The following is a 10,342-nucleotide window of genomic DNA, read 5'->3' as shown; positions in this document are numbered from 1 at the left end:
CAAAATCAATTCCTCCTCTCGGTCCCTGTTGTAGCCTCATATTTATAAAGTCTTATATCCACTTAAAGTCAAACTTCTTACCTATCTTGTTGTGGCCGGCCAAGCCAAAGAGTGGAGCCAAGTTTATGGTCGGCCAAGCTTGGAGCCCAAGCTGGTGGCCGATCACATTAATATAAAAGGGTATTTTAAATTTTAAAATATTTCCTTTTGTGGAAGTCATGGTTTTAAAAGAGAGTTTTAAATTTTAAAATCTTTCCTTTTATAGCTTTCTACAAAGGATTAAGAGGGAGGTTTGATATATTTCCTTTTTGTAGTTAAAAGGAAGATTTTAATTTTTGATAAAACTTTCCTTTTTTGTAATCATCCACATGTTTTAAAAGAGAGGTTTTAATTTATAAAATTTTCCTTTTATAAACAACAAGGGATTTAAAAGAGAAATTTTTTTTATTAAAATTTATTACCGGAAACAAATAAGGAAGTTTTAATTTTATGTGATCCTGTTCGAACCAAGAGTCAACGAACGCTGGGGATGCGACGCTCCCTGCTGGATTCTCGAGTGCTCCGGTGAACCTGCAGCAAAACCGAGCCGGGAGGGGTGTCCCGGCGACGGCCCTCCGACGCTCAAGTCAGGTAAGCTACGATGAACAAAGTGGCTTCTAAAATCTCAGAATACGTACCTCACCGGCGAAACCTGAGGTTCTTTATATAGAGCTATGAAGGGTCTGGGCACACGTACCTAGGTGCATACGTGTCCTCTGTCCTTTCCTAGGTATGCGGCTGTCAGAAAGCTTACATGTCCTTTCCTAGGTATGTGGCTGTCAGAAAACTTACCTGACCCATATCGCTACAGTCAAAGCATGCCCTCGATGGGACAGCAGAATCCCCTGTCACAAGATTTGGAGCATGACACACACTTGAAACCTACCGGTTGTCAGAGGAGAAATCCTCGGGTCTTTTTCCTTGCTCCAAACTTGTCGTCCGAGCGGAGAGCTCCCTCAACATCCGACCGAACATACGCAGTGGTTTACCTGTGCTTTGTGGAGACTAATAAACAGGGGCGCTTTATGACTGTGGCCGGTCAAAAGGTCAGCTCGGTCCGTGACCTTTTTAACTGAGCGTCGGAACCCCGATTTGACAGGGTGTCTTCCAACCATAAGTGCGAGCCGGCCGGACCCATCCGGGTATTCGATTCCATCGGCCGGCCGGCCATCTACGGTCGTCCGTCCGGTCGGACCACACTCTCCTCGGAGGGGCGGCTGCTCCGGTGACTTTCACTTGGCGTTGACTTTGCAAGAAGGGGGGGCCCGCTCTTACTACCGGATCACTTGCCTCCCCTTCAAGTCTAGTCGAAGGAGGCGAATAGTCCGACTGACTGGACTGTGAGTCTAGCCGAACGGCTCCTCAATGCTAATACTCTACGCTCGGTCAGCCGTAGAAATATCCTTGAATGAATCAACGATGGCCTTCAACGGATCTCCTCGCGTTCTGCGCCAATCTTCGCCATCAAGGCCGATCATACCTTCATTAAATGCTCCGAATGATTGACTGCCACGTGGAGCAAGGCCACCAGAGTACGGAGGCGGTTGCATGATATTGTGATGTGATCGAAGCAATTCGAAATAAACGGCTAGATGTGTGCTTTGATTCCTGTGACCTGGATCCGACGGTGGAGGCTGCCCGGCCCTCACCCTATAAATTCTTCGTTTCCTTTTCACCTTCACACGCCTCCATTACCTCTACTGCTGCTCTCTGCGCTTTGGAGTTCTGGCGATCTTGTTGCTGCCCTCTGACGCTCTCCGGCGCCTCTCCTCGATCCATCTCCCTTCAGTAAGGTTTTAGAGCTTTCCTCCTTCCTTTTCGGTATCGAATTCGCCTTTCTTCCCCTAGCTCCAGTCTTTGAAATTCCATTTCTTCGTCTTTGGAACTTCCTTTTGTGATTTCTCCTATCCGGATCATGGCCAGTTCCTCTCATCCCGAAGAACAATCCCTAGGCCCATGGTATACTACCATGCGGTCCCGTTTCGAACAACGGGATTTTGATATTTTGGCTGACAATTTCGAAATACCCGAGGATATCGAAGTTCGTCTAGCTGGTCCCGCCGCTCGGCCACACAGACCGCCGCGCGGTGGTTTCTGTGTCTTCCGCGACCAATTTACCGCCGGTCTGCGGTTTCCCGTGCATCCCTTTATAGCAGACGTCTGTAATTATTTTGGCGTGCCGCTCGGAAGTTTAGTACCAAATACCTTCCGTCTCCTCTGCGGCGTTGTCGTTTTGTTTAAGATTCACAACATTCCCCTCCGCCCGGAGGTCTTTTTTTATTTCTATTATCCTAAACAAGCCGAGCCGGGCACCTTTATGTTCCAAGCTCGGCCCGGTCTGGTCTTCTTCAATAAACTACCCACTTCCAATAAACATTGGAAGGACTATTATTTCTACATCCGCATGCCCAGTTAGCCAAACTTTTCGCCCCAGTGGCAGGTCAGTCTACCTCCTACTCCCGAGTTGAAGAAATTCAAGACCCGACCGGATTATCTTCACGCCGCAAATGTACTAGCCGGTCTGCGGCTTGACATCAACAAACTTCTTCACGAGGGAGTGATGTACATTTTTGGGCTGAGTCCTATACGGACCCCACTTCCGACCGGCTTTGGTAAGAATTTTGCTTGGGCACTTGCTTTAATTGCTAACTGATTTCTTCTTCTCTTCATGCAGCTGACATCGTCATGGACTCGGTGATGGCCGGCGTTCTGAAGAGGAAGGCAGCAAAGCTGGAGGCCGCGGCGGCCAAGCAAATGAACGCTTAACTTTGGAGTTCTTAAGTTTGGGCTTCCGAAAAGGAAGGTGCACCTTGGTGATATGGATAGTACCATCTAACCTTTAAGTCATACTTAACTGAATTTGAGAACCGGGGTATTACAATCACCCCACTTAAAGACACAACGTCCTCGTTGTGTAACCACGAATCACACCATAGACAAATCCGAATCTCCCTCGCTAGGTGGTGCCGGTGCTCCCGCCACAGGCGCACTCACTGGCCGCAAGGTTGCTCGATATCATTTACGCCTCAAGGGCCCCACCAACCGAACCGGAACGCCACTGAATTGCCCGTCGGGTTGACGACTAGCTCCACGGACCACCGGAGGTCCTTTGTTTTGTCCTCACTCACCACGGTGAAACTTCCTGTTCGGAAGCTCATTTCTCCAAGCCAAGCACGCTTAACTTTGGGGTTCTTAAGTTTGAGCTTAGAAAGGAAGGTGCACCTTGGTGATATGGATAGTACCATCTAACCTTTTAAGTCATACTTAACGAAAATTTCGTAACCGGGGTATTACAATCTTAACCCCCCACCCGAACCGAACCGGGAACGCTACCCATAATTGTCCATCGGTTTGATGACTAGCTCCATGGACCACCAGAGCGTGCTTTGTCCTCACTCGCACGCACCCTGGAAAACTTCCCAGGAGGTCACCCATCCTCAGATTTCTCCAAGCCAAGCACGCTTAACTTTGGAGTTCTTTGAGTTTGGGCTTCCGAAAAGGAAGGTGCACCTTGGTGATATGGATAGTACCATCTAACCTTTTAAGTCATACTTAACCAGAATCTCAGAACCGGGGTATTACAATTGCTAACTGATTTCTTCTTCTTTTCATGCAGCTGAAATCGTCATGGACTCGGTGATGGCCGGCGTTCTAAAGAGAAAGGCAGCGGCGCTGGAGGCCGCGGCGGCCAAGGAAATGGAGGCGCTGGGCATTCAGCCGGTCGGTTCTCACGAAGGAGAGAGCGGCACCCAGGCTGAATCGGCCGCTCCGACCTCTCAACAGCAGGCGGCCAGCGGAGCTGCCCCCTCCAGGGAACCAACGGCCACCGAGGAAGGATCCGTTCGGGAGGAGGAACAGCCACTGCAAAAGAGGCGCCGGGTGGAGACTCCGCTGCGCTCGGCTACCTCCGCGGTCCAACCCCCCGACCGGGCCGCTGCGACTGCTAAAGGCAAGGCGCCAGTGCCCGAGACCATCTCGTCCGATCGGACGCCTTCTGACTGGGACGAGCTGCCTACTCCGGTTGAGGCCACTCCGGTCGACACTCTCCCCCCTGCTCGTTCAGTCCAACGCTCGACCATCCATTCGCGATTTTCTGCGCCAGCTTCTGATCCCGGTCGGGCGATCCCTGGTCACGGCCGCACAATACGAGTTACTCTTCATCTTCCAACTGAAGAGTTACGCGCCCGAGCACACCATTACTTTGAAAGGGCCCCTCGCCGAGATGTGGGCCGACGCTCGGGCGCGAGTAGCAATGATCCCTCTCCAGAACTTAGCCAACAGCCATATGCAAGCGGCTACGGGGGTAAGTTTGTTGCTTTTTGAAGTTTTGTCTGGATATTTCCGTCCGGCTTTTAACAAATGCGTCTTGCTTCAGAGATGAGTGGAAGAGATAGCAGTTTCCAGTCGCCTGGCTATGGCGGACGAGGAGATAAGGCAACTGAGGGCGGCAGGCGGTCCGAGCGGCTCCCAAGGCCCTTCCTACTCCGAGCTGCAAAAAGAGCTGAAGAAAGCTCAAACTCTGCTGGCTGCTGAGCAGAAGAAAACAGCTGACCAGGCCCACGCCCTAGCCGAGTCCGAGCGACAAGTCAAGTCGCTTGACACGAAGATAACTCTGGCCACCACTCGGAAGAACACAGCCATCTCCGATCTGGAGAAGAAAAACGTGGAGGCCCGGGGCCTGGAGTTGAAGATAAAGGAGCTGACGGAGCAGCTCGACCGGGAGAAGGCAGGCCGCTCGGCCGATGCGGAGAAGATTGAAAGTCTGAATGAGGCCCTCACAAGCTCCCAGGCGACCTTCAAAGAATACCAGGATGCTGAGCCGAGCCGAGTCGCCGCTCTCCGACAAAGCCACATCCGATCGCCCGAGTTCTCGGAGAAAATTTGCGAGCGGATGTACTCGGCTTTCGACTTGGCCATTACGGCTACTATGACCTATCTGAAGTCGAAGGGCCTTCTTCCGGAGTCCACCAATATTCCGGCCGGCGATCAAGTGGAGCTCTTGAGCAACATTCCGAGGGACCTCTACGACTACATCGAGTAATTCTTGTAATTTCGCCGCTCGGCTGAACATGAATCTTTTTGTACTTAGGCCACTCGGCCTAAGGTTTTTAATTTTAATGAAATGTTTTCCTTTCGTGTACTCTATCTTATTGCACTGTCCACTTGCTAATACCTGTGCTGTCCGTTCGTCCGCTATAACCCCTTTGGCATTCGAGGTGCATTCTTGCAAGTGTTTTCCCCAGCCCTTTCGTGCGGCCGAATATCATTCTGTGTTGCTAGCAAGACTCGCTCGTTATAGGCCGACCAGAACCTTTTATACCTCGAGTCTGAGCAGAACTTAGCGTCGGTCTAACAATATCGGCTGCGGGTAATTGCCGTGTCGACGATATTCCTCTCGGATTATTTTTAGACGCCGACGCGTCTCTTGATGTTTAACATCGGAGCTCGTCGGTCTTCCGCTCGGAGGGTTTATAGACGCCGGCTCGTCTCTTGATCTTTAACGACGGAGCTCGTCGGTCTTCCGCACGGAGGGTTTATAGACGCCGGCTCGTCTCTTGATCTTTAACGACGGAGCTCGTCGGCGCGGATATTTATAGCCGGTCGGCGCGGCTCTCGATCTTTAACGACGGAGCTCGTCGGTCTTCCGCTCGGAGGGTTTATAGACGCCGGCTCGTCTCTTGATCTTTAACGACGGAGCTCGTCGGTCTTCCGCTCGGAGGGTTTATAGACGCCGGCTCGTCTCTTGATCTTTAACGACGGAGCTCGTCGGTCTTCCGCTCGGAGGGTTTATAGACGCCGGCTCGTCTCTTGATCTTTAACGACGGAGCTCGTCGGCGCGGATATTTATAGCCGGTCGGCGCGGCTCTCGATCTTTAACGACGGAGCTCGTCGGTCTTCCGCTCGGAGGGTTTATAGACGCCGGCTCGTCTCTTGATCTTTAACGACGGAGCTCGTCGGCGCGGATATTTATAGCCGGTCGGCGCGGCTCTACGGTTTAACGTCTGGGCTAGACGGCTTTAAGGCTAACTCTTTGCCAGGTCGAGCGACCTTGGCCTTCCTTTCAGCAGCGAATACTCAACGTGCTTTCCTCTTTCTACTTCCTGCATCGCAAGTACATAGGCGACCAAAAAGTATATAAATTTGTATTTAGCGCACCTTTCGCCCGACTTGGAGAACGTACGCTTAGCCGAACGGCTCAGGATCTGCTTCGTCGAGCACTTTGGCTCGGATAATTTCCCTCCGTCCAGACGGTACGGGGCCTTCGATACTCGATGACGATGCCTTATATTCGTTCTTTTGACTTTTCATTTCTGCATTCCAAGTATTCAGTCGAAAGACGTACAGAGGATGATTTACATAGGCACACCTTTCACCCCGCCCGGTAAGGCTGGAGGTGGTTTGCGCTCCACGGCCTATCTAGCTGCCGACCGTCCTCATCTTCCAAATAATACGCGCCCGAGCGGAGCTTTTCGATGATTTTGAAGGGACCCGCCCACGGAGCTTCAAGCTTGCCGACGTCGCCTACCGGCTTGATTTTCTTCCAGACAAGGTCGCCGACCTGGAATGATCGGGGGATGACGCGCCGGTTGTAGTTTTGCTTCATCCGTTGACGGTACGCCATCAGCCGAACGGATGCTTTGGCACGCTCTTCGTCAACCATATCCAGCTCCATATTCCTCCGCTCGGCGTTGACTTCATCATAACACTGGACCCGGACGGACTCTACGCCGACTTCAACTGGAATGACCGCTTCACCGCCGTACACCAGATGAAAAGGTGTAACGCCCGTTCCTTCCTTAGGAGTCGTCCGGATGGCCCATAAAACACCCGGCACTTCATCCGGCCAACTTCCTCCCACGTGGTCGAGCCGAGCGCGCAGAATACGGAGAATTTCCCGATTGGCTACTTCGGCTTGGCCGTTGCTTTGGGGATAAGCCACGGACGTGAAGTGTTGCTCGATGCCGTAGCTTTTGCACCAATCTTCCAGCACCTTCCCTGTGAATTGCCGCCCATTGTCGGAAACCAATCGGCGAGGGATACCGAACCTACAGATGATGTGTTGCCATATGAATTTTTTGACCATCTGTTCGGTGATCCTGGCTAGTGGCTCGGCTTCTACCCATTTGGAGAAATAATCAACCGCTACCAGCAAAAATTTCCTCTGCCCGGTCGCCATTGGAAATGGACCTACAATATCCATTCCCCATTGATCGAACGGACATGAAACGGTTGATGCTTTCATCTCCTCTGCCGGCCGGTGAGAGAAGTTGTGATACTTCTGGCATGAAAGGCACGTAGATACTGTTCGAGCGGCGTCCATTTGCAAGGTCGGTCAGAAGTATTCAGCTAGCAAAATCTTCTTGGCTAGTGATCGTCCGCCCGGATGTCCTCCGCACGATCCTTGATGTACCTCCTGGAGGATGTAAGCCGAATCTTCCGAGCTCACACATTTCAACAATGGGCGAGAGAAAGCCTTCTTGTAGAGCTGATCGCCGATAAGTGTGAACCGACCGGCCCTCCTCCTGAGCAGCTGGGCTTCATCCCGATCGGCCGGTGTGACTCCCGAGCGAAGGAACTCTATGATGGGGGTCCTCCAGTCGCTGGGAAACGTAAGGCTTTCCATCCGGTCGACGTGCGCTACCAGCAGTACTTTTTCAATAGGTTGCTGAATGGTGACCGACACTATAGAACTTGCTAGCTTGGCCAAGTCATCTGCTGCCTGGTTCTCCGTTCGGGGAATTTTTTGAATAAGGACCTCTCGGAAAGTGGCTTTGAGTTTTTCAAAGGCTTCAGCGTAGAGCTTAAGCCGAGCGCTGTTAATTTCAAAGGTACCAGAAAGTTGCTGAGCGGCCAACTGTGAATCCGAATAGAGAGTCACCCGACCGGCACCCACATGCCGGGCTGCCTGCAATCCGGCTATGAGGGCCTCATATTCTGCTTCGTTGTTGGTAGCTTTGTAATCCAGCCGGACGGATAGATGCATCTTCTCTTCTTGAGGTGAGAGCAGCAATATTCTAATCCCACTTCCGAGCCGAGTGGAGGACCCATCCACATATATTCTCCACATAGCTTCCGGCTCTGGCCTTTGCACTTCAGTCACAAAATCAGCCAAGGATTGGGCTTTGATCGCCGAGCGGGGCTGATACTGGATGTCAAATTCACTTAATTCTGTCATCCACTTGATGAGCCGTCCGGACGCTTCTGGATTTAACAGTACTCTTCCGAGTGGACTGTTCGTCCGGACAATGATGGTGTGAGCCAAGAAATACGGTCGAAGGCGCCGAGCGGCTAGAACCAAAGCAAAGACCAACTTCTCGAGCCCGGTGTAACAAGATTCAACATCTTTTAAAATGTGGCTTAGAAAATACACCGGCTGCTCTTCGCCGCTCGCCCTCACAAGTGCTGAGCCTACAGCATGCTCAGTTGACGACAGATACATATAAAGTGACTCACCCCCGACCGGCTTGGCTAACACTGGCAGAGAATTAAGATATGTCTTCAACTCTTCAAATGCTCGGTCACATTCTTCATCCCACTGGAACTTAGTAGCCTTGCGCAGAACCTTGAAGAATGGAAGGCTCCGGTCGGCGGTTCTGGAGATGAATCTGGACAAAGCAGTTATCCGACCGGTCAACCTTTGCACTTCTCTTGTATTTCTTGGGGGCGGCATGTCTTGCAGAGCCTTCACCTTGCTGGGATTTGCTTCGATTCCCCGCTCAGTCACTATGTACCCAAGAAACGCCCTCCTTTGGCTCCGAACAGGCACTTCTGGGGATTTAGCTTGATTCCATATTTGCGCAGCGTTCGGAAGGTTTCTTCCATATCCTTGAAAAGATCGGCCGCTCGGGCGGATTTAATAAGAATGTCGTCCACATAGACTTCCAGATTCCGCCCGATTTGCTCCCTGAACACTTTGTTCATCAAGCGTTGATAGGTGGCCCCAGCATTCTTTAATCCGAACGGCATCACATTGTAGCAATACGTGCCGTCGGCAGTCACAAAGCTAACCTTTTCTTGATCTTCGCGGGCGAGCGGCACCTGATGATAGCCTTGGTATGCGTCGAGCATGCAAATCAATTCACAACCGGCTGTAGAGTCCACCAGTTGATCTATCCGGGGCAGAGGATAGAAGTCCTTGGGGCATGCTATGTTTAAGTCCTGAAAGTCGATGCAGACTCTCCACTTGCCGCCCGGCTTGGAGACTAATACTACGTTAGCCAGCCAGCTCGGGAACTGCACTTCTCGTATGTAATGGCATTCTGCTCGGCACTGAAATCCCTTTTTCTCTGCTTCACTGGCCGAGCGTCCGGTCGGACATGCAACTCATGCTGCGCTAGGCTCGGCGAAATTCCGGGCAACTCATGTGTCGACCAGACGAAAACATCATGATTTCGTTGGAGGCATTGGATCAGCTCCTCCTTCTGCTCCTCCTCCAGATCAGAAGCGATAAAAGTCGTGGCCTCCGATCGGGTCGGATGGATCTGAACTTCCTCCTTTTCATCGTAAATTAAAGCAGGAGGTTTCTCGGTTATGGCGTGTACCTCAATTCGGGGCGCCTTCCGAGCGGAACAAGCCTCTGCTCGGACCATCTCTATATAGCACCGCCGAGCTGCTAGCTGATCTCCACGTACTTCTCCTACTTTGTCCTCCACGGGGAACTTTATCTTCTGGTGGAAAGTTGAGACAACTGCTCGGAATTCGTCGAGCGCCGATCGTCCCAAAATGACGTTGTAGGACGAGGGAGAGTCGACCACCACGAAGTTTATTGTCCTGGTCCTCCTGAGCGGCTCCTCTCCCAGTGAGGTAGCCAGCCGGATCTGTCCGACCGGCTAAACTTCGTTGCCCGTAAACCCGTAGAGCGGGGTCGTCATGGGCAGCAACTCGGCACGATCAATTTGCAGCTGATCGAACGCCTTCTTGAATATGATGTTGACCGAGCTCCCTGTGTCAACAAATATGTGGTGAATAGTATAATTTGCTATTACCGCTTTAATGAGCAGAGCGTCGTCGTGGGGCACTTCTACTCCTTCCAAGTCTCCGGGACCGAAAGTGATTTCCGGTCCACTTGCCCGCTCTTGGCTACAGCCGACTGCGTGGATCTGTAGCTGCCGAACGCCCGCCTTTCTGGCTCGGTTGGAGTCTCCTCCGGTCGGCCCTCCAGCAATAACGTTGATCTCGCCCCGGGAAGTATTGCTCCTGTTTTCCTCTTCCCGAGTGGACGGTCGCGACCGTTCTCTGGACGCCCGGCGATTCTCCTGTCTCGGAGATCTGTGCCGATCGGGTGTCTGTTGATGTCGCCTTT

This window comes from Zingiber officinale, chromosome 8A, assembly GCF_018446385.1.
Source record: "Zingiber officinale cultivar Zhangliang chromosome 8A, Zo_v1.1, whole genome shotgun sequence".
NCBI classification, from domain to species: Eukaryota; Viridiplantae; Streptophyta; class Magnoliopsida; order Zingiberales; family Zingiberaceae; genus Zingiber; species Zingiber officinale.
This window is presented reverse-complemented; position numbering follows the sequence as displayed.